At 37.5% G+C, this 24,476-nt stretch overlaps 1 pseudogene; it reads right to left on the reverse strand.

The window, feature by feature from the left end:
- Window positions 1–17,241: 17,241 nt before the first annotated feature.
- Window positions 17,242–21,020, reverse strand: LOC144454164 (ATP-dependent RNA helicase DHX15 pseudogene; annotated as a pseudogene).
- Between the last annotated feature and the right edge of the window lie 3,456 nt (window positions 21,021–24,476).

Consider the following 24,476-nt stretch of genomic DNA (forward strand, 5'->3'; position numbering starts at 1 on the left):
CTTGCCAAGAAAACCCTAAATGGGTCATGAGGAGTCAGCAATGACTAAAATGACCAAACAACAGCAATCTTTTTTTGTCTAGCTGTACTTACTGTTGCAAGGGAGGGAGCTAAACAAGCATTTTGTGAAAGTGACAGCAATGTAAATAAAGTAGAAATGACAAATTATGTTGGTATGCTCTTGTTGGACAACTGAGTGGAGCAATGGATCAGAAAGACCTTAGGTCAAATCTAGCCTCAAACTCAAAACCTTGGGCAAGTCACTTAACTTTCTTTGCTTCAGTTTCCTCATCTGTCAAATGAGCTGGAGAATGAAATAGCAAACCACTCTAGTATCTTTGCCAAGAAGACCCCAAATGGGGTCAGGAAGAGCCAGACGAGACTGAACTTCAAATGAGACTGACAACCAAAATAAGTTAAAGAAGTTAGACAAATTCAAATGAAAATTTTAAATAGAAAAAGCCTCTTATCTTACACCATATTTTCAAACCAGTTAGATTCTAATGTGCTTTAAAAGACAAACTGATTCAGACAGATAGAGAAAATGTAACTTTAAAGAGAAAAAGTACAAAGTGTGAGATTTACAGCATTAAGGTTTATCATTACAAAGAGTGACCAGCAGAGGGAGTATGGCAAGGTCTTGATCACCATGTTGCGAGTGTGCAAAACAGATTTCTATATGATTGGCAGAGGGTGTTTTGAGTTTTGAATCACAGAAATTAGAATGGAAATGCACCTCTAAAAAAATAACCACTCCCCTATTTTACAAATAAGGAAACAGGTGCCCAGAAAGCTTAAGTGTTTCACCCAGTGCCACAGAGCTAATAGGAAGCAAAAAATGGAATTTGAAACCAGCTGGAAAACAAAGGAATTAAGAAGAAGAAAGGAATTAAGAGGTAAAGCATGAAGTAACTGGGCAGATGGCCAAAAGGTGGATGACTAGATGGAATGTGAAGCACAATCTAGAATGGAACTAACTAGATATAGTGGGCTGGGTGAATTTGTGCTGACTCTCTCATTAATCAATCCAGCTCAGCTGCAGGGGAAGTTGTTTTTCTGAGATTTAAAATTTTTAGGGGGGAAATCAGCAACTCACCCTCAATCCTCCTGCTACTCAAAATAACAAATAATCCTCTGTCAGTCTGATTTTCCAAATGTGCTGATTCATTCCATTTTTATATTTTCTATTCTCTGTGGCTATCAATTTATTCTTTTAGATTTCTTTCCATGAAAAATGCTTTAGGTCTGTGACTGATAATCAGTCAGCAAATATTAAGCACCTACCATGTATCAGTTACTCTGCTGAGTTCTGGGGTTACAAAGAAAAGCAAAAGACTGTGCCACCTCTCAAGGATTTCACAGTTTAATGGAGAAGACAGCATGCGAACAATTATGTACAAACAGAATATATACAGGATAAATCGGAAATAATCAGCAGAGGGAAGGCATTAGAATTAAGGGGGATCAGGAAAGGCTTCTTGTAGAAGGTCAGATTTTCATTTTGGGACTTGAAGGAAGTCAGGGAAGCTGGGAGATGAAAAAGAGAAGGGAGAACATTCTAGGTGTGGGGACAACCAGTGAGAACACCCAGAGTCAGAAGATGAAGTGGAAATGTCAGAGAAAGAAGGAAGGGGTACAATAGATAGGCATGGTAACAGATTTGACATGCTGTGGGGTGTTGAGAGAAAGTGAGAAGTTGAGGATGACACCTAGATTGGGAGCCTGGGTTACTGGGAGGACCATAATAGTGAAGTTAGAAAGAGGAAAGAATTTAGCGAGAAAAATGAGCTGGGGAAGGAAATGACAAACCATATCAGTTTTTGTTGTTTGTTTTTATGTTAGTATTGTTGCTCTATGTAAGACTATATCTTCCTTCCCCATCCTTTATCTGGGACTTTAAAACTTTTTTTAGGGAAAGTCCTTGAGCAGATTTTTTTGTTGTTGTTTGGTCATTTTTCAGTCATGTCTGAATTTTTGTGATTCCATTTGGTATTTTCTTTGCAAATATGTTGGAATGGTTTGCCATTTCCTTCTCCAGAATATTTTACAAATGGGGAACTGAGGCAAACAGGTTTGAGTGACTTGCCAGGGCCACACAGCTAGTAAGTGTCTAAGGCCAGATTTGAGCTCAGAAAGATGAGTCTTCCTGCATCCATGACTAGCACTCTATCCATTGTTGAGCTTAAGATGTTTATAGGATGTCCAGATTGAGATTCCAATAGGCAGTTGGAGATGGGGCACTAGACATCAGGAAAGAAATTAGGGCTGAACATGTAGATTTGAGAATCATTGGCTCTCCAGAGGCCTTGGGATGGAAAATGCTGTCCACATCCAGAGAATCATTGGCATAGACATGGTAATTGAACCCTTGGGGGTTGTTGAGATTGCCAAGTAAAATAGTATGGAGGGAGAAGAGAAGAGAATCCAGGACAGAGCCCAGTGGGACACCTCTGGCTAGCAAATGTGACCTAAATGAAGATCCAGCAAGGGAGAAAAATGACAAACTGTAAGATAGGTAGAAGGAGAACCAAGAAGAGTAGTGTCATGAAAATCTAGAAGGAAAAGGATATCAAGAAGAGAGGGACTGACAGTCTTAAAGGCTACAGAAAGGTCAAGAAGGATGAAGATGGAGAAAAGGCCAATAAAATTGGCAATTAAGAGATCACTAACAACTTTGGAGAGAGCAGTTTTGGTTGAATAATGAAGTTGGGAGGCAAACTGTGGTGAGCTAAGAAGTGAGAGGAAAGGAAGGAGAAACATTTGTGACAATTGGACTTCTTCAAGGAGTTCAGCTACCAAATGGAGGAGAGATGTGGGATGATAGCTAGCAGGGATGGATAGATCAAGCAAGGATTTTTTGAGAATGGACAAGATATGGGCATATTTGTTGGGAATAAGGAAGCAGCCAGTAAGCAAGGACAGACTGAAGATAAATGAGAGAATGGGGATGACAGAGGGGACAACTTGTTGGAGAAGACAGTTTGGAATGGAATTACCTGTGCATGTAAAAGGGTTTGCCTCAGCAAAGAGTAGGGCCACCTCTTCATGTGAGAACAGGGGTGAAAGAGGAGATAGCGGCAGAAGGTATCTGGGTATTTGAGAGCAGGAAGACAGGAGAAGACGGAGCTCTTGGCTGATTATCTCAGTTTTGTTTTTTGTTTTTTCAGGAAAACATAAGTTAAGTTTCTTATTTGAGAGGGTGAGGAGGAGGATGAACCATGATTGAGGAAGGAGGGATGTTGAAGATGTTTGTAAGAGCCCTTATGGTGAGTGGGATAGGGAGTTAATTAGAGGAGTAAAACAATTGCCTTGCAACAAGGAGGCCCAGTTGATAATATGTAATATAAATTTGTAGTGAACCCAATTAACATGATTTCATGATTTTCTCCAGCTTCATCCAGAAGCATGTGAGTAAAAGCAAAGGAAGTAGATGATGTAAATGATCTAAGACTGAGGCTTGTAAAGGCTAGATTAGCAATACAACAAGGGCACAATGGACTCAAGAGAAGAGGAAAATATAGAGCTGAACTGGCTTACCAAAAGGTCAAGATGGGGAAGGGAGGAGAGTATAGATAGTGCAGGTGTGATGGCCTGTGGGAGAAATGAGGCATTGAGGGATTGGAGGTCACAGGGACTGTGCAGTGAAGAACAGAGTTACGGTTGCAAGAACAGAGAGAAAGATTTAATAACAACTGATTTTGGTCAGATAAGAAAATTTCAGAATTCAGAAACATGGAAGTGGTGCATTTGTGGGTGATGACAGGATTAAGAGTATGAACCTTTGTGTGTAACTGATGAGGGGTTAGGAGGTCATATAAAATGATTAAGTTAAAGAACTGTGAAATTAGAGTGTTGAGGGAGCATCAATATATATGTTGAAGACCCCTATTATCAAGATAGGAGTTGAAGAAGAAAGACTGTAAAGTATTCACTGAACTCATTGAGCAAAGAAGGTAAAGAGTCCTAGAAGTCAATAGACAGCAGCTACCATAATCTTGATGGGATGGAAGAAACAGATTCCTTGAAGAAGGAAGGGTTACTAAGTGATGGTGGTAAAGGAAGGACATAGAAGTGGCAGTGGAGAGCAAGGAGTATTTTAAATCCCCCACCTCAACCAGCGAGCTGAGGGGAAGACAGGGGAGTAAGTGCAAGTGCAGCCAGTGCTGGAAAGGGAGGCCAGGAAGGCTGTGTCATCAGGAGGAAGCCCGGTCTCAGTGATACCCGGAAGATGGAAGGAGTGGGAAAGGAAAGGAAAGGATGGAAAATGAAAGCAAGATGTTACCTAAGGAGCAGGCGTTCCAGTGAGCACAGTGTAAAGGTATGAATAGCTTTAGAGAGAGACATTGGGGGGAGGGGAATACAAGTAATGGATCAGGCAGTGAGATCAGAATTTGAATGATGACAGCCAGGGTTCAGAATCACTGAGTAGGGGAGGGTAAAGCACTTTGCAAACTTTGTAAGTGCTTTGTAAGTGCTAGCTATAAATATTATTTGGTTGATCTAGATCCTGGGCCCAAGAAGAGCTCCTTAGTTAATACTGGTTCACATTCACTTGGGTATAGTAGGAAAAGCTATGTGTTGGTCTTTTAAAATTCTGGGCTTTATTGCTAGTTTTGCTAGTCATAACACCTTGGGCAAATCACTTACCCTATTGTAGGAGTCAGAAGCACACATCTAGGTCACAGCACTAGAGCTGGAAGGGACTTCAAAGGTCACATAGCCCAACCCCTTCATTTTACATATGAGGAAATTGAGACTGAAGGAGGTGAAATGATTTTCCCAAGACTATACAGGCTGTAATTATTAGAAGTGGAATTTGAATCCAAGACCTCTGACTTCAGCACCAATCCTCTTCCATTTCACGAGGTTGCCTATCATGGTTTCACTTGATGTCAATTTGGAAGGACAGAAAATGTCCCAGGTCCTAGAAACTATAGCGTGAATATCTACCTTAATAGGAGAGTACAGAACAAGTTTTGAGAGGACAGGGAGCTAGGCAGAAAAGGATCTTAAAACCTATCTAGGTTTTATACTTTAAAACTCCCTCATTTTACAAATAAGAAAACTAAAGCTCCAGGGAGTCCAAGTGACTTGTCCATCACACATATAGTAAGTGATACAGGCAGAATTTAAACACAGCTCCTCAAAGGCCATGCTCCTTCCATAGTATCAGACTATGTATATTTGAAAGTGACACTAATGGGAATGTTTCATTTAATGAATGAAACTCCACTTTGCATCTGCTGCTCCGCCTGGTTTGGAACAAGATCTTGACTCCTACTCTCCCCTCCCCCCACCTCCCCAACCCTGGCCAGCTAGGTGGCACAGTGGATAGAGAGCACTGGACTTGGAATCAGGGAGACTCATCTTCTTCACTAGTTCAAATCTGGCCTCAAACACTTACTAACTGTGTGACCCTGGGCAAGTCACTTAACCCTGTTTGCCTCAGTTTCCTCATCTGTAAAATGAGCTGGAGAAGGAAATGGCAAACCACTGCAGTATCTTTGCTAAGAAAACCCCAAATGGGATTACAAAAAGTCAGACACCACTGAAGTGGTGAACAATAAACACAAAGAGCCAAAATATGACTCTCAGAGCTTGGTTTCAATTCCTCTGAACGAGATTTTCTCTTCCCCTTCCTACCCCTTTCTTGCCTCCTTTTGTGTGTTGTCTCCTCCCATTAAATTGTTCATCCCTTGAAGAGAAGTACTATCTTTTTATTAATTGCATAGCCAGTGCTACGGGAAGCTAGGTGGCTCAGTGGATAGAGTGCCAAGCCTAGAGTAAGATGACCTGAGTTCAAATCCAGCCTCAGACACTTACTAGCCATGTGACCCTGAACAAGTCACTTAACCCTGTTTGCCTGTTTCCTCATCTGTAAAATGAGCTGGAGAAGCAAATGTCAAACCACTCCAGTATCTTTGCTAAGAAAATCCCAAATAGAATCACAAAGAGTCAGACACAACTGAAAACAACTGTGTCACTGAAAACAACTGCAGGAAAGTAATATGGTACAGTGGAATGAATACTAGGTTTGGAGTCAAAAGATCTGGGACCTGTTTTTTTTTTAATTCCTATTATGCTATTTATTAACTTTCTAAACTTGAAGCAAATCATTTCATTTCAATGGGCCTCAGTTTGATCATGTATTCATTCAACAAGCATTTCAATACTTGTTTTTAATCTTTCTTTTTCTTGAAAGGGAAAAAGGGAGGGAGAAAAATGCTTGATAACTAAAAAAATATGAAATTTAATTTTTAAGAAATCTAAAAAAAAAACAAGCATTTAGTCAACCATCTTCTGTACAAAGTACTATGCTAGGTGCTGGAAATACATGCTAAAAATGAGACAAAATTAGGGGGATGGAGTAGATGATCTTAAATAGACCTCCCAGCTCTAAGATTCTAAGTATCTAGTTACTATAAAACTTGAATTTAAGTGCTATATTAATGTTATAGTGTGTGAGGAGGAAAGCTATAGCAATAAATTCAGAAAATGGCTAAAAGAAGAAATGAATTAAATGAAAACGAATGCCCCCAGAATACATGTACCAAGTTACTTTTCCCTCTACATTTTGTATTTTTCTTAGAGTGTACTTATCCAGAACCATTTCATTAATCTATTTGATTAGAATTATAAAAACAAAGATCTTAACGGATTATTTGTCACTGCCAATAAGCAAAAATGGTTGGGAATCACCCCGTTTCTAGCAGCAAATACAAAGAAGGGGACTTTGCTCTTTTTTTCTTCCCTCTCATCCAGAGTATATTACATTCAAGATAATTATGAGGTCCTCAGTTCTATGGCATTTCATATATGAACGTGGAATTTTAAAAGTCACCAGTATCTGAACAAGCAGAAAGAAACAGTCACACAGCTCCCCCAACAGGAGCTTTGTCTGTCCTTCCCTAAAAACTATGCAACAAAATTTGCAAATGAGTCACTGGCTTCTCACCTTAGCACCTGATGATTCCTGCTACTCAGTCCTGTCATGAACAAAATCAGAGCCTGCAAGGGAATTCTTAGGCACCGATAAAACTCATTGCGGAGATGTGATTAGAAGTGCTGGTAAAGTACAGTCAGTAAACTTTGATACTAAATTAGGACGAAAAGGAGGTAAGTGGCTTCTGCAATGATGGTGACAGGTCCCTGAAGTCCTTTGGGTGCCAAAGGTCATGGAAATAGAGTTTAGACATGAATAAAATCACAGCATTTATTTACCTACTTATATATTCTATCTTTAGGTAATGAATAGATGACAATGGAGTCATAATTCTGTAGGAGAATTTCTCAGCCCAAGGAGAATCTCACCGCCAGCTGGGTTTGCTGAGGAGGGGTCAAATAATTTGAGTAGCCAAATAGGAAAGAGAAGGATTCATGAGCATGCTAACAACAACAAAAGAAAAGTGCTTGCTGATAGCAGCTTTAGATTCCTAGAGTACAGATTTGTTTGTTTGTTTGCTTGAATAACTTTTCAGGTACTCTTCAAGTATACAACCCATCAACAGCATTCTTTAGCAATTAGGATAGGTAAAGCAACACATTTTACAGGAGAGGAAGGGGTAGAGAAAGGGAAAATTAGTCAAAGGAAAAAGGGAGGGTTTCTGCAGGACTATTTGCCATACAGCTAGCAAGGTTTGTTATAAGAATGAGAAAACATTGTCAATTCAAGGACAAGAAAGAAGAGGAGGTAATCAAATACTTTTACAATTTTTAAAGAAGTCCATTTGATCTAAGATAGCTGAGTTGAGATAACATTTAGACAAAGCTACAAGTATCTCCTATCCAAAGACAACAAATAGTTTTTACAGTAGTGGATGGGGCCATTTTCTTTACCGTGACCTCATAGAGTTTATTGTATTTTATTTCTACTTTATTTCAAAGACCTCAGCTTCTGTTGACACTATTGGTCAGAACTGTTATGCTTTGTCTTGTTTTCTGGACCCCTTGAAGCCATTGAAGAGTATACAGAATAAAACCCCATTGCGGTTTCCAGAAAGGTCCCAAGGAGAATTCTGTATTGGTTTCTGTGAAACATATAAAGTCAGCTAGGTATAGAGAAAACTATAAGAGAAGACTGGCAGAAAAGGGGTGAGATATTTGGAGCCTCAGTGCCAGAAGGTTGCTAATGGTACATGCTGCCCTTTATTTTCATCATTTATCACTTTGTATTTTCAGATGACCTTTTTCCAGGTAGCGCAATGCACTTTATTTTTATCATCTAATTAATCTCACCATCTATGACATCTGATGTCACATTATCAGTTGGGGGGTTACAAGGCTAACCCACATAAAGCTATTTATTTCCTCATGTTGAAAGAGATAAGACATGATTATTTTTTTTTCACAAACCAAAATACACAGCTTGTGTGGTATTTATGTGATCACCCACAAGCCAGTGCAATAGATCGGAAGAGTGGTCTCCAGAGACACCAGTGAAGGTATCACTATCCAGTAACTTGATACCTCCCCGATATGGATGATGTTGTTTATTTACTTTCCTGGTCCTTGTCTGAGTTAGTGACACAAGCAAGAGACTGAAAATGATTGCAGTGCCTCAGAACGGGATCATCCCTTACAAAATAGTTTGTATAAGAGATAATAGTGATGAACAAGAAGACATACTGATATGGAAATCCATGAACCTAAGCACATAGGCAAAGATCAAAGATAGGAGGAAAAGAAGCAAAATCATAGCAGGAATATACTATAGTCAGAAAAGGAAAATGATATCACAAAGCTATCACAGAAGGAAAGGTAGAGTCCTAAAACAGGGCTTTAACTATCTGAAAATCTACTGCAAGATTTTCTTTATTAGTTACTTAGACAGCTAGGACTTTCTTCAACTACTATTTCATCTTCCAGAAGGTAGATGAGATGAAAAGCCAGTTGGCCAAAAGGTAGGACTGGAGAGATTGCTACACTAGACCTGATTCTGACCAATAAGAAAAAAGTGGTAAGTAAAATGAAGATGGCAAGAGTTTGGAAAGAAATACTGTACCATTTTATATATTGTGATAGACAAGGCAGGGCAGCAGACATTGTGTATGTACTCAAAAATCTGGAAGATTTGATTGCAAAGAGTTCAGAGGAAGAACAGGCAGGATGCCATAGCCTGAAATTACATAAAGAAAGCAGGCACAGGAATGAAATTCTGATGAGTACAAATGCAAATGATTTGAATGAGGAAGAAAAGACAGAGGTGTATAAAGAGACTGATACAGTTGCACAGAGAATTTACTGGAAAACTCTGATTTTTAAAAGACATATACCAAGCCCTAACACACCATGGAGACTCACGGAAACATTCAAAAACACTAAGGCCTAAATATCCAAACAGGAAAAATCAAATGGATGAAGAATACAAACTATTTAGACTATGATGTGCAGTTAGAAGGACAACACATAGAGAATACCCACCCCATTCCCCATAGATACACATACATGTGTATACATACGCATTTGAGGTAACAGTGCAAATAGTCTATGAGTTGGGCCCAGAATTAAACAGAAGGAGAATGGATTTCATTGTCTTTGGTAAATTACAAGACTACTTTAATGGCCCCTAACTTCTATGAACAAAGTCTCATCTTTTTAAGGCCAATATTCTATTGCTACTGTTGTATGGCTATGAATCATAAAATACTGCAGTCTCCAAAGACTTATAAATGAGCAATACTCAAAGGGCAATGGAGAGGCACATGGTACATGTAAGTAGGCTACAACACATAATAAACAAAAAACTACAAAGAAGGACTGGAGTAAAGTATGTTATCAAAGATATGTACACACAAAAAGGCTAGTAATACTGTGAGAGTGAGAGACCACCCCTGTATATCCCATTCACTCCAATAGCATCCTCAGAAAATAGAAGAAAGGTCTACTGCAACCCATGTTGAATCAAACCCATGTAGCAAACTTGTGGGAGGACATGGATAAGATTCACATAGTATAGGCAGACATAGATAGGTTGTAATTGAAAGAAAAAACCACATCGGTGAACTCGCAGATGTATTTGAGTATTTACAAAAGATAGAAGCAGAGGCAGGTAACTGAGGAGAATTGCAAAAGAGTAGCTTGGTTGTTTAGTGTCAAGAAGGCTAAAGCTCAGGATACATTAAAGCTTTTAATAAATGCAAAGGACAGCAACAAAAAGGGTTAAAAGTTTTGGTTTGATTTATGACCAATATTGGCAGTAAGAAAAGGAACAAGGAAGCATTCAGTCTGCTGCTTGGGGTGGAAGGAGGAACTCCTGTTTTACTTATATCTGTTTTCACGTACTTTCCTCATATACTGCTTACGACAACTCTGTAAAATAAACAAGGAATACTTTATCATCTTCCTTGTACACATGGGCCAACTGAAGGTGAGAGAGGATATGAGTAACATGCCCCAAGTCATAGCTAATAGGTAACAGAACCAAAATTCAAATCCAGGTCTTTGGACCCCTAACTAGAACCTTTTCCTCTTATATCTTGTGGCCTTAAGCAAATAACTTATTTTTTCTAGGCTACAATTTTTCCTTTCTGTAATGTAAGTGGGGGGATAGTTTAGATATTAATAAGTTCCTTTCCAACTCAAAATTATGTGATTTTATGATAGGAGAGTTTAATATCAGAATGAAAGATTATGGAATGCCATGCTACTAGGCTGTATCACATACATGTCCTTTATAGAACCTATAGATAATGAATATTTAATTAAGCTGCTACAAGAACTTAGTAGGAATATCTTCACCTTTCTCTCTGCTTGTTCTCTTGCCTTCTCCCTGACATGATCCCTATTTAAAACCAGGCTCAGGCTCAGAATTGGGCTAGAAAGGAATGAAAAAATTGGAAAAAATGAGAAGCCTATCCACGTTCATTGCCTTTAGAATCACAAACCACTTATGTGTCAACTATTGAGGCCATTTGAGTTGATAAGGATGGCTAAATAAGAAAATTTAAGAAAGCTATTTCGTTGTTTGTCACATCAGTATAATTCTCCACTGGCACATGTATCTTGGATCTGATGGGGTGCTTGGGTGCCTGGGCTCAGACCCCAATTCCAAGACCATATTTCTCCCTAGCCTCAAAACACCATCTCTGGCAGTTTCTGCCCAGCCCAAGGACACTATGCCTAGCAATTACTCATGAGTGGGCCCCAGTGAAACACTTACCTCTCTCCCTGGTATGGCAACAAACTGCAGCTGTAGGATTTTTAGTTTGAACTGGCTTTGTACTGGCTCATAAAGATATTCAGTAGCAACTGGACTATCCCTACCTCATTATATGCATCTTGGACTCCTCATTATGAGTATCATAGACTTAAGACATATGTACACTCCCTACGTCTATCTTGTCAAACAAGACATTGATTAGTGGCAAACTGGACGATCCTCAGTTGGCCCTGACCGCTAGTTAACTTATGGACATAGCAGACCTAAAAACCACACTTCTCTGTGACCTCCCCATCCTCTCGCCTGACCCACCCCCACTACCATGGGCTTTTCCTGGTGAACTCTGGGTAAAACGCCTACATAGCAGATATAAAAAGTGCATATTCCTTTTAGACCTGACCACTCTTTAACCACTCCATAATCCCATCCTGAATTACCTTATTAGCATACTTGGTATATGTTTTACTATAGTTTTTTCCCTACATAAACTTTAACTGTACCCTACAAGGTCACAGGCTCCTTAAGAACTTTTGCCTGCTGCATAGCATAACAATAAACCTTTGCCAACTTGACTTAAAGATTGCTTGAGTCCATGAATTCTTTCCAGGGGACCCTGTCCTGTACTTTGGTCCTTGAGCAGTCCCCAAACCCTTCAAACTGCATCAGATCAATATTGTCAAGAACAAATCTCCATTTTCAACAAATACGTATTAAGGACCTCATGTACAAATGGCACATAGTAGTTGCTTAATAAATGTTTATTGACTTATGGACGGTAGGTATGGAGGGAAGATAATGAGACACTTAAGGCATGCTCCCTGCTTTGAAAGAGATTACAATTTAGTAAGAAAGAGTAGACAGTTATAAATACTATAATCAAAGTAGAATAGGGGAATTACTTAAAAATGAAGTGAAAATAAGATGCTCCATCTGGGAAGACCAGGGAAAGTTCATGGAGAAGGCAACATTTCACCTGGACTTAGAAGGATAGATGAGATTTTTTTTTTGGTGAGTATTTGTATTTCAGGTACGTTTCTTGTAAACAACATATTTTTGGATTCTACTTTCTCATTTTTCCATTAAATTTTTATTTTATTTTCAAACAAAGATCAGCCTTCCCTCCTTTCCACTTCCCTCACTCCCCTCTCCCCCCACATTGAGAGAGAGCAAGAAAAAAAAAAGCCTCTGTTCCAAACATGTATAATCAAGTAAAACAAAATTTCTCACTGGTCATGTATATAAAAAAAAAAACATCTCAACCTTCATTCTGAGTCCATTACCTCTCTATTAGGAGGTGAGCAGCATGTTTCATAATGAGTTCTTAGGAATTATAGTTGGTCATTGCACTGACCAGAGTTCCCAAGATCTTTTTTAATATATATATATATATATATATATATATATATATATATATGCAAATATATATATAATATATACATATATATATACACATACACACATACATGAACATATACATATATGTGTATATATACATCTATACACAAATATAAATCTATATTTTGTTTTAATTAGCCAAGATCTACCTTCTCACCCTCCCATCAACCCCTCCATTGAGAACACAAGAAAATCAAAACCCATTACAAACACATATCGTCAATCATAATAGATTTCTATATTGGCCACAATCTAAAGAATATTTGTCTCATTTTGCATTTTGAATCCTCCACCTCTCTATTAGGAGATCGGTTGCATTTTTCATCATCGCTCCTCTGAAATCTTACTTGGTCATTATGCTGATAAGACTTCAGCATAATAGTATTCCATCACATTTATATATAATATCTTGCTCATCCATTCCCCAATTGATGCATACTCCCTCAGATTCCCAGTCTATGCCACCACAAAAAAAATATATTTTTGTATAAGCTTAGAGTTTGTACCTCTTCTGCCAAGATTTTGTACATCTTGTGCCACGCTGTTAATTACCTTTCCTATTATATCTTGCAGATCTCTCATTTCTTTTTCAATTTTTTCCTCAAATACTGTCATATTTATTTAAAAAAACATTTTAACTCTTTAAAAAAGAAAAAAAACATTCTTGCTTTATGTCTTCCAAGAATCCTAGTTGAACTTGTGCCTAAACTATGCTTTCCTCTGAGGCTTTGCTTATAGCTATTTTGGACGCATTCTCTTCTTCTGGTTTGTATTCTGAGTGTCTCTGCAATTATAATAGCTCATTACAGTGGGGTTCTTTTTTTTTTCCCAATCTTCCAGTTTACTTCCCAACTTGGGACTTGATGTTAGGACTAGGCTCACTTCTGGAAGAAATGTCTGTTGAGTGTCACCTTATTGTAGGGTCTCAGGAACAGGTTGGGGATCTGTGACCTTTCTGTGATCCCCAAGTGGTCTGATCCAGGACAAAGTCTGATTGCTGCCCTCTGATCTGAAATCTGTAGTTTAATTTCATTTAGGTATTGTCTTCTCCCATTAGATTGTGAGCCACCTGAAGGCAGGGACTGTGGTGCATCTCTTTGTATCCCCAGCAATTAGCACATTGCCTGCTTACTAAATGTTAATTGTCCGTGACTCTCATTTGGGTGAGAGGAAGATTAGATTGCTGCTAGATTCTACCTTTTTCAGCCTCTGGAAAGCTCTATAGGATCAGAGCCAGAATTACAGGCTCCCTTTGGTCTAGATTAATTTCCTCCCTGGTTATTCTTCTGCAGGCTGGGCTAGACACTGGAACTTAGACCCTGCTTTGCACCTGAAGTCTGAGCCCCATTGTTGATGGTGTTACTTTGGGCTTCTGAATTTCCTCCTTTCTCCATTCATATCCTATAAGGACCTCCCTGCCAGGAAAGTCATTCCCCTGTGGAGGTTTCCTTCTTATTCCACCCTAAATCTGTGACCCAGTAAGTGATACAGCTGCTACTTTGCACCTGTCCCCATCACAATGGCCAGGTATGAGTCTGAGGGTGTCTAAGCTCTGGTCTGGGACCTCCTCCTGCCCTGGTGCACAACGTATCCTTACGAGCAGAAATGGCCAGAGTGCTCTTCACCTGACCTGTCCCCAGTGTCCATAGACCTTGTCTCTCCATGCTGAGCTGGGCTGAACAAATGACTCACTCTGTTTTTGTTTTTTTTAATTTCCCATCAGGATTCAGTCTGATGCTTCTGATGATTCAGTCTAGATCAGTTTAGAGAAGTTTGAGAAGAGGAGCTCAGCTGTACTGCTTCCTTTCATTCCACTATCTTGGCTCTACCTCCTAGATTCTACTTTTTAATTTATTTTGCTAGCCTCTACCATTTTTTTTTTAGGCAATTGGGGTTAAGTGACTCGCCCAGGGTCACACAGCTAGTAAGTGTCAAGTGTTTGGTCCAGATTTGCACTCAGGTCCTCCTGACTCCAGGGCTGGTGCTCTATCCAGTATACCACCTAGCTGCCCCTTAGCCTCTCCCATTTTTATGGAAAAATTAACATAATTCATTTTCACATTATTGCTAATTTATATAATTTACATTCCCTCCAATCTACTCACCTTTCAATTTTATTTCCAAATTTTCAAATAAAAGTATTTTTATTGATCTGTCCTTCTCATTCCCTCCATGTATACTATTAAGCAAATTAGAAAAGAAAAAACCCACAAAAAAATAAATCCTTCACTACATATCTATATGATCTAATAAAACAAATTCCATCATTGGCCATGTCTCTTTCTTCATTTTAAGTTCATCATCTCACTGTCAAGAGGTGAGTGTTGTGTTTCATCTTCATCTTTTTGGACATATTGTTTATCATTGCATTGACCAGAGTTCTAAAGTCTCTTAAAGTCTTTCTGTATAATGTTATCATTGTATACATTGTTCTCCTAGTTCTATTCAATTCTCTTTGTATCATTTCATAAAAATTCCTCTGAAATTGTTCACTTCATAATTTTTTATGGCACAATAATATTCTGTTGCATGGCCTTGTGGATGGAACACTAGGCCTAGAGCCAAGAGTGGTGGAAGTCCCTTCCCCTTGGAACCTCAGTTTCCTTATCTGTAAAAGGAAGAGGGTGGAACCAGCCCTAAACTATCATCTTGTGTATCAAGACAAATTTTTCTTTTCCCAATCAATAAACCAACTGTCAAGCATTTATTAGAGTACTTACTATGTCCCAGACACTCTGCTAGGTTCTGGGGATAAAAAGACAAGAACAGCCTCTGCCTTCAAGGGGCTTAAATTCCTTTTTTCTTTTTTACATTTAATTTTTAATTAATTTTTTCTCAATTACATGTAAAAAAAATTTTAACATTCTTTTTAAAAAAAAATGTTGAGTTCCAAATTCTCTTCCTCCCTTTCTCCCTTCAAAGCAATTTGATATAGATTATACAGGTGCAGTAACTTAAAATATTTCTGTGTTAGCCGTGTTAAAAAAGAAAACACAGACAAAAACAAAACAAGAAAAAGAAAGTTTAAAAAGTATGCTTCAAAAAATAAAAAAAATTAGAAATAATATTCTGTTGCATTCATATGCCATAATTTGTTTAGCCAGTTCTCTAATAGAACAATCCCTTAGTTACCAGTTTTGGGCTACCATGAAAAGAGCTACTATAAAACTCTTTGTATATATAGATCCTTTCCCTCTCTCCTTCATTCCTTAATAATAGCTCAAAGGGTATGCACAGTCTGAAATTTTTCTGGGCATAGTTCCAAATTCTATTGCAGAATGGCTGGACCATTTCACAACTCCACCAACAATTGACTAGTGTACCTGTTTTCCCACAGCCTCTCCAACATTTGTCACTTTTCCAATTTGTCATCTTCTCTGATCTGATAGGTGTGAAGTTAAACCTCAAAGTTGCTTTGATTTGCATTTCTCTAACTATTAGTAATTTAGAACATATTGTCATGTAGTTATTGATAGCTTGGACCTGCCTGTTCCTGACCTTTGGCCATTTATGTATTAGAGAATAGTCGTATAAATTTGGACCAGTCCCTTATATATCTTGGATCGAGCCCTTTACCTTGTTGCAAAGATTTTTTCCAATTACTTGTTTGACTTCTAATTTTTGCTATGTTAGATTTAATTTAAAACTTTTTAGTTTTATAATAAAAATTACTTTATCTTGTTTGAGCTTCTCTATTATTTGTTTAGTCATGAACTCTTCCCCTACCTATAGTTTTGAAAAGTATTTTTTCCTTGCTCCCTTAATTTCATTATGATGTGACTTTTTGTCAAAAGACAAAGATTTAAACAAAGAGTTCTAAATGTGGGATTGAAGAACCTGAATTCAAATTCCTCTCTGCCATTTACTACCAGTGTGACCCTTCTGGTCCTTGGTATTCTCATCCTATGAAGACAAAGTGGTGTCACTAATAAAAGAGTGACATTGGAATCAGGAAGATATGAGCTCAAATTCCACCTCAGACACCTACTATCTATGTGGCATTGGGGAAGTCTTCTAACTGCTCTCAGCCTCAGTTTCCTCATTTGTAAAAATGGAGAGAGTTGCATCACCTACCTTATAGAATTGTTGTGAGAAAAGTATTTTGCGAACTTTAATTCAATAAATAAATGTTAGCCATTAATATTGCCTCTAAAATGACCTCTAAGACCCCTTCCAGTTCTAAATCTATGAGGCTATGAGCATATGCAGAAATAGGAAAGAAAGATATTCCACTAACAGAGAATAATGCAAGCAAAGGTGCAGAGGAGGATCAGCAAAGGATATATAGTACAGATCACAGTTCTACATTTGTTGGTCTGCAGTTTGTGAAGAAAGAAGGAAAGAAAAAAAGCATTTATTAAGTGCCTACTATGTGCCAGAATCTCTATTTATGTGCTTTACAAATGTTATCTTATTTGATCCTCACAATAATCCTAAGAGGTTGGTGCTATTATTATACCATGTATAATTAAGGAATCTGAGAAAGATTAAGTGATTTGCCCAGGGACATACAGCAAGTAAGTATCTGAGACTGGATTTGAACTCACATCATCTTGATTCCAGACCCAGCTCTCTATCTAATGTACCATATCATTGTAAATTTTCAAAATGAGAATTTATACCTCAAAAATCCACAAAAACTATATGCCAGAGCTTGGTTTATTATTTTATTGATTGTTGATGTTTAAGAAAATGATGGAGAAAATATATTAATGAAGATTAATCATAAATATATATCTTGTGTACATTTTTTTTTCAAAGACCCAATTATTAAACATTCACCAGCATACTCCAGGATATACTGTGTCTTCAGTTCTGCATCACTAACTGCCTATTGGATATCTCTACTTGAATGTACCATTGGCATCTCAAACTCAATAAGTCCAAAACAGAACTGATCATCTTTCTCCCTAAACCTGATCCTCCAACAAACTTTCCATTTTATGTTGAGGGCATCAGCATCCTCCCAGTTATTCACATTCCCAACCTCAGAATATTGCTCAATTTTTCAATCTCCCTTGCCCTTCATATCTTCTTGGTTACCAAGTCTTATCTATTCTATTTCTACAGTACTCTTTCATCTGTCTCCTTTCCATTCTCATAGCCACCATCTTAATTCAGGTAGTCACCACCTTTCACCTGGACTATTATAGAAAACTTCCTCCTCATTTGTTTCCTTGCTCCCAGTCTTGCCCTACTTTAATTTGGCCTTCACATAGCAACCAAAATAATCTTCCTAAAATACATGTCTGACTGCATCACTTTCTTGCTCAAAAATTTTTAGTATCTCCCTATTGTTTCTAGGATAGACTATATATTTATAAACTTGGTTTTAAAAGCACCACCCCCACCCCCCCATTCTGACTCCAACCTATTTTTCCAGCTTTGTTTCAAATTACACATTCTATATCCTTATACACATCCATACAGGACCACTAGTGCTTCCCTAAAGTCAAAATTACATTAGCTCCTCACACATTGGGTACATTTGATAAATGTCTATTGAATTGAATTAAAATATAAAGCACTTCATAAGGCCTCCTATACCTTTTTAACAAACTATTTAATACAGCTCTCTGAAGCATTCCATGTACTTTAGAAAGCAAATTAATCATGATTCTCTCCCTAAGTGTTTAATTTTCTAAAATGGGGGACATATACATTGAGATAATATCAAGATGGATATACATAAGGCATATTACTATGTCTTGGAACATAAAATTTAATATTGTCAAAATTAGTAAGTGGCCTTGATTAAGTCAAGGTTAAATACTTTGTGCATAACTCAAAATTTGAAGAAATATTTATATATACACCACTTTTTCAAAAATTCATCTCCATCTTATGCTATATAATTTCAAAGCAAGTTAGATGATTGACACACAATGTTGCCACAGTGTTTAGACATTAAGGAAGAAAAGAGGAGGAAGGAGGGGTTGAAGAGGAACCAGTCCAACAAGACTGACATGGCTCAAGATGTTTAGAGAGTTTCCTGCTAGTTTCAAGAAATAGGTACTTACATATAACATTTCCAAATGAGGACAAGTTTACCAAAAACAAGAGGCTAATACTTCCACTAGAAAAGGTGGAGAATTTAGCTCATAGATCCTGGTTCAGGCTCCCCTTGTTACCTAATACTTAATGGGGCATTAGAAGTGGTTCTTATTAGTCTATGATCTCTATCACTTAAGTTTAACTAATACATTATTCAAAAGAGGCAGCAAATAATAATAATAATAATAATAAAAGTTAATGCCTTCCCTTTACCCACATACTACCCAGAAATTTCAGGCTTCTAGGAATTTTTGTTAAGCATTCCAAATTTCTAAACAGTAGCTCAGAGGCAGCATGGCCAAGAGTTGGCTTTGGAGTGAGGTTTGGTTTTTTTTATTATTATTTTTCATTACTATTTTTATTCTTCCACAGTAGCAGTTTTAATTGATATTCTTTTTGCTGGCATATTTGTATACAATCAAGAGGATCACTGTAACAGTCTTCAAAACAAGGGCCTGGTACTAATGACAAACCTAGGGAGGTAAGTCTATAAATGACCTGTCTTGTTCAAAATTCTGAATTATAACAGTTACTATTACAGTAAGGTACCAATATTCTTATCTTTACAATTTGGCAATCTAAGTTTTACCAGTATTTCAGAGTTCATTATTTTTGTTATGTTTCATACAATAAATTTTTTATTTTTTATAAATTTTGTGAAGATTTTATTTTTTAAGTAAATATTTTCATATGCAATGTATTTGTTCTTTTTTTTAGAGTATACATCAGACTATAATGTTAGAAAAAACTAAGTGATGTCCACCCAAACTAAGTTTTTTGGGGGGTGAGACAAGAATAGAAAGGGGAGAAAGGAGAGGGGGAAAAGATAAGAGAGGCTTTTTCCTTCTATTACCTGACAACACAGCAGTCACAGATAGGACCACATTAGGACAGTTGCAGTCACAACTTTCAATAAACATTTTAGCAAGCTGTGGATCCAATGGAAATTCTGCCATCATGGACCCCAATTCAATCAAATCTTCATAGCCATTTAAAGCAACTAGAAAATTCGAAAGCTTTAGGGCTGTCATCAGAGTTTCTGATGGAAATACCAGGAGCTGGTGAATCCATAAAATCGAAATGTATCAAGTTTCTTCAATGGCAACACCATTGAAGCCAAATTAGACCTCAAAATTTCAAGGTAAGTATTTTCCTGCATTTCAGTTTTATAGGCATTCTCTGTATAAAGTCTGAAACATTTTCCAGGACTGGTATGACCAGCTGGACCAGCTGTTTGCTGGGTAGAAGCTTTTCTGATTGCTGTCACCAAAAGAAACTCTCACTCTGATTCAAGGATTATATACCTTTTGTTTTGCAAATCCAGGGTCAATGAAAAACACAGCACCATCTATTTATTGTTGGTGATATCTCTGCAAGATTGGTAGACCTTTCACTCTATTGCTGCATTTTGGGTTTTTTTGGAGGTTGTTGGCATAGAAGTATGGAATACAGAGGAATGATTTTAACACCACCAACTTCTGGACCTAAATCATCAACTTCATGCTTTATTTATTCTCTTACAGGCTTCATCAATTTCCTCTTGCTCAATAAGGAAAAGATCTCCTTCTTCCTCTTCATGCATGTGAATTTGTATCGCAGTTCAAATTGCTGCTTTGAGGTACTCTCTCTCTGGTTCTGAAGTATAAAAAAATCTCAACAGGGTGTACAGCCAGGGATAGTTAAAAGGAGACAATTATCAAATTAAATCTGAAATTTCCCTGCATCTAAAGTTGCCCTCATAATGATAACCTTTAAATCTGATCTTTGCCTCACAACTTCCTTCAGAACTCCCATGAAAATATCTGTGGCCAAAGTCCTTTCATGAGCTTCATCAAAGATTATAACACCATAACTCTAGAAGGGGATCAGTCATAGCTTCTCAAAGTAACATTCCATCTGTCATGTATTTGAGAATAGTTTTTGCACTACTTCAGTCTTCAAATAGAATGGAGTACCCAACTTCCTGACCTAACATCACGTCCATTTCATCAACAATTCTCTGAGCCAACACTCACTGCAGTAACATTCCTGGGATGTGTACAGGCCACTCCTCTCTTGGGTCCTGGTAAGGAGTGCATGAATTCAACACACCACTGAGGATCTGTGTTGTTTTACCCGAACCAGTCTCACCAACTAGTATGAAGGATAGATGCCTAACCAGAATATCTGTAAATCTATTTTTGTATTCCCAAAATGAGTTGAAGCCACTTCTTTAGGATGTCATAGTAATGAAGGGTGTGGAATAGATTAGTGAATGGAGCAATACATTGTGGAAGTGATGTATGTCCTGCCTATCCTGTGTATGTTGAATGAGCAGAATGTGTTGAATGTGTTGAGTGTATTAAGTGTGCTGAATGCAATGCTTTTAAAGGTGGTAATCCAGCAGGAATGAACATAGCATTAGTAGAGGCACACAAGTCCTATCTCTGACCTACTGACTGTGGAACCAGCAGCAAGTCATTTGATGTCTCAGGGTCTCAATCAGATCTTTAAGACTTGAAGATTCTGAGGAAGCGCCATTCTGTGTTGTTCAGGGATGTCCCCTCACTGGGAATTGCCTTATACCAGTAAAAATCAATGCTCTATCCATTCTCCGCCCCCACAAAACAAAATGTACATGTGCATATTATGTCAATCATTCATTTATCTATTTGTTCACTCACTTATTCATTCATTTATTCATTCACCATTTCTTTATTTGTTTGTTTGCTAAAGCTCTGCAGCTCTGGCTGGCAACAGATATGACTCATTCATACTCACTTCCCCAGCTGTGAAAGAAGTCCCTGCTCCTTACGGGCAAGAACTGTCTCTTTTTTCTTTTTCTGTTTTAATGCCTCACATAATTTGAAGGTACCTAGTGTTTATGGAGGCAGCTAGATGGCTCAGTGGATAGAGCTCTGAGCCTGGAGTCAGGAAGACCTGAGTTCAAATCTGACCTTAGACACTTACTAGCTGTGGGACCTTGGGCAAGTCACTTAACCTCTGTTTGCCTTAATCCACTGGAAAAGGAAATGGCAAACAACTCAGTATATTTGCCAAGAAAACTCCATAAGGTCACAAAGAATCAGACAAGACCAAATGACTGAACAACAAGCATTTATGGAATTGAATTTACTCTTAGAAGATGAAAAAGGGGAGGGGGTCTTCTCTGGGAACTGCTGGTGGTAAAAGGTTAGCAAAATATGAGAGAGAATAGTAAATACATAAATAGCAGAGCCAAAATTTGAACCCAGATCCTCAGATTCCAAATGTTACAATGCATGGAAATTGCCAATTTAGGCATGATTTCAGGAGGAAAAAATCCCTAATAATTACAGTTGTCCAAAAGTGGAATGGGCTGTCACAAGAGTTGATGCATTACTTCTCATTGAAGGTCTTCAGAAAGAGGCTGGATAACCACTTATCAGTAATATTATAGGAAGGGTTTCTTTTGGGTGTGAATTGGGCTAAATGACTGCTGAGGTCCCTTCTATCTCTTTTATTCTGTGGTTCTGTGATTACTTGAGTTCCACCGTTGTTTCCATCATTCTATACCTCTTCCTTCTCTGAAGAACTTTGGAACTGATTGTGTAACATGGGAGACACTGGCAAAGGACTGCCCAACATGGTATGCCCACATTAAAGAAGGTGCTGTGCTCTATGGGCAAAGCAGAATTGTAGTAGCTCAGAAGAAACGTGAGACACACAAATTTGGAGACATCTCCACCCCAAATGTTCACATGGACTATTTGTGCCCAACCTGTGTAGGGCACTCAGAGCTCATGTTGGTCCCATCAGTCACAATCACACACACCGGAGCTCTACTCCAACAAACACTGTGATGTCATTTGGTCCTCTTCCGGAATGAACAACAACCAAACAACCAAACAACTCTCCCTGTAGACTGTACACATGTATGATTGAGCTACATATTATAAGCTAGTTGGGTTTTCACAACTCATCACATTTCTTTGGCCTGTGGCTAAAGTTGTTTTGGTTTTTGGGTTTGGTTTTTTTTTTGGTGGGTGGGTGGGGGTTATTATGACATATATTTTATTGTAATGCATACTGACCTCAGTTCAATTCAACAAACACTTATGAATGGCAAACTAAACGGATGAGGATGAAAGCCAGGTCTGCTGAATCTGACTTCTGAAAATACTAGGATTTTTTTCACTATGCCATGAATTTATCATATAAGATGAGAAGTCAAAATTAATGGACTTTTTTCCCTTCGAAAGTATGTATTGGAGCAGCTAGTGAATAGAGCACTGGCCCTGGAGTCAAAAGGATCCAAGTTCAAATCTGGCCTCGGACTCTTGACACTTATTAGCTGTGTAACCCTGGGCAAATCACTTAACCCTGATTGCCTCACAAAAAAAAAAGTTATGGCTTTTTAAAAAATACTTTTAGAATAATTAATTTATTTATATATACATACACAGTCTTATATTTTTTAATTTTGATCATACAACATAAATAGTGAAAATATTGAGCTCTTAGTAATTTTATGTTTTTCTTTCAGGTCTCTAAATGAATGGAAATGAGATATTTAAATTTAAAATGAATTTTCATTTTCTCAAATCAAAGCTTTGTATATTCTGCTATCATCAAGCTTCCTAATTGTATGATTTTAATTTCATTTGTAAAGAGAAATTACAGCCTTTTTTAATATTTTTATTCAACTAAAAATATTGGTTGTGGCTAATGTTGAAAAGGCAGACCAAATTTTGAATGAGACAGCTGAGAAATGTGGAAGATTCTGTTTACCAAATACTAGCTTATAGGTTTAGCTAAAATAATGAGATGAGAAGACTTCTGGCAGACACATAGGACTTGTTTACATTTTGATTGCAATTTAATAATTTGCTGATTGCATTATAATCACAGCAATATTGCATTTTAATTGCATGCATCTATTTGGTTAACTAAATTAATGCCTTGAAATTACAGTTTGATTTTCACTTATACATAACCAATTCTCTTTCTGTCTCTGTTCCAATAAGGATGATTATCAGCAAGTACTATTCCTGATCATTTCTTTCTGGTAAACTCCCTAGTCATATTCTGGCTATAGCTTTTTAAAAGATGGTATTTTTCAAACTAATGTAAAATGATTACTATTTCATGGATAGATGTGAAGTGCATAGGAAAGCACTTTGTTTAACAGAAATCTGCAACAGTCAGCCACAATTAGTAGGGAAGAAGAGAACTCTTGTGACCACCCCTTGTCCATTAGCTCTTAGCCAGTATTTGTGTAACAAATACTAGTATTTGTATACTGTATGGCAAATTCATTTGTCTGAAAAAATGACATTTGGGGATAGGGAAGGAACAGGTTATCAGGGCAATGGGACACAGTAAAAAAAAAAAGCAAGTTTCATAAAACATAATTTGAAAATGTAAGATTCTATGGTTTTTAAATTTTAAACGTATAAAAAGCAACTAAGGGTTTAAATCACTTAAAAAAAAAAGAATCTTGCATGTCACCAATTTCCTGGACCTCATAGGTTTTTATAACACTTTCTTTAGCTCCCTGGACCTTCTTGATATTAAATAACATATAGGAGGAAAGGAGCACCCTCAATTAATCATATCTAGCAAGGTGCTTCATTCAGTCATTCAAAACGTTAAATAAGTGACTACTGTGTACACTTACTGGGCTGGGGGTAGGTAGATAAAAATTTTATTTGGCAGGTTACCCACCCTCAGGGATCTTACATACTGGAAGGAGGATAAGACACAAATGCAGATAACTCATATGTATTATTGCAAGCACAAAAGAAAGATATAAAACACTATTGTGTGCAATCTGAGAAGAAAGCCCAGATGAATTGAATTGTTTTTCTAATTTCAATTTTATTTAACATGATGAGTGTGTTGTTTAATCT

Source organism: Phascolarctos cinereus, unplaced genomic scaffold (assembly GCF_003287225.1).
Source record: "Phascolarctos cinereus isolate Bilbo 61053 unplaced genomic scaffold, phaCin_HiC Scaffold_4;HRSCAF=312, whole genome shotgun sequence".
In the NCBI taxonomy this organism is placed as follows: Eukaryota; Metazoa; Chordata; class Mammalia; order Diprotodontia; family Phascolarctidae; genus Phascolarctos; species Phascolarctos cinereus.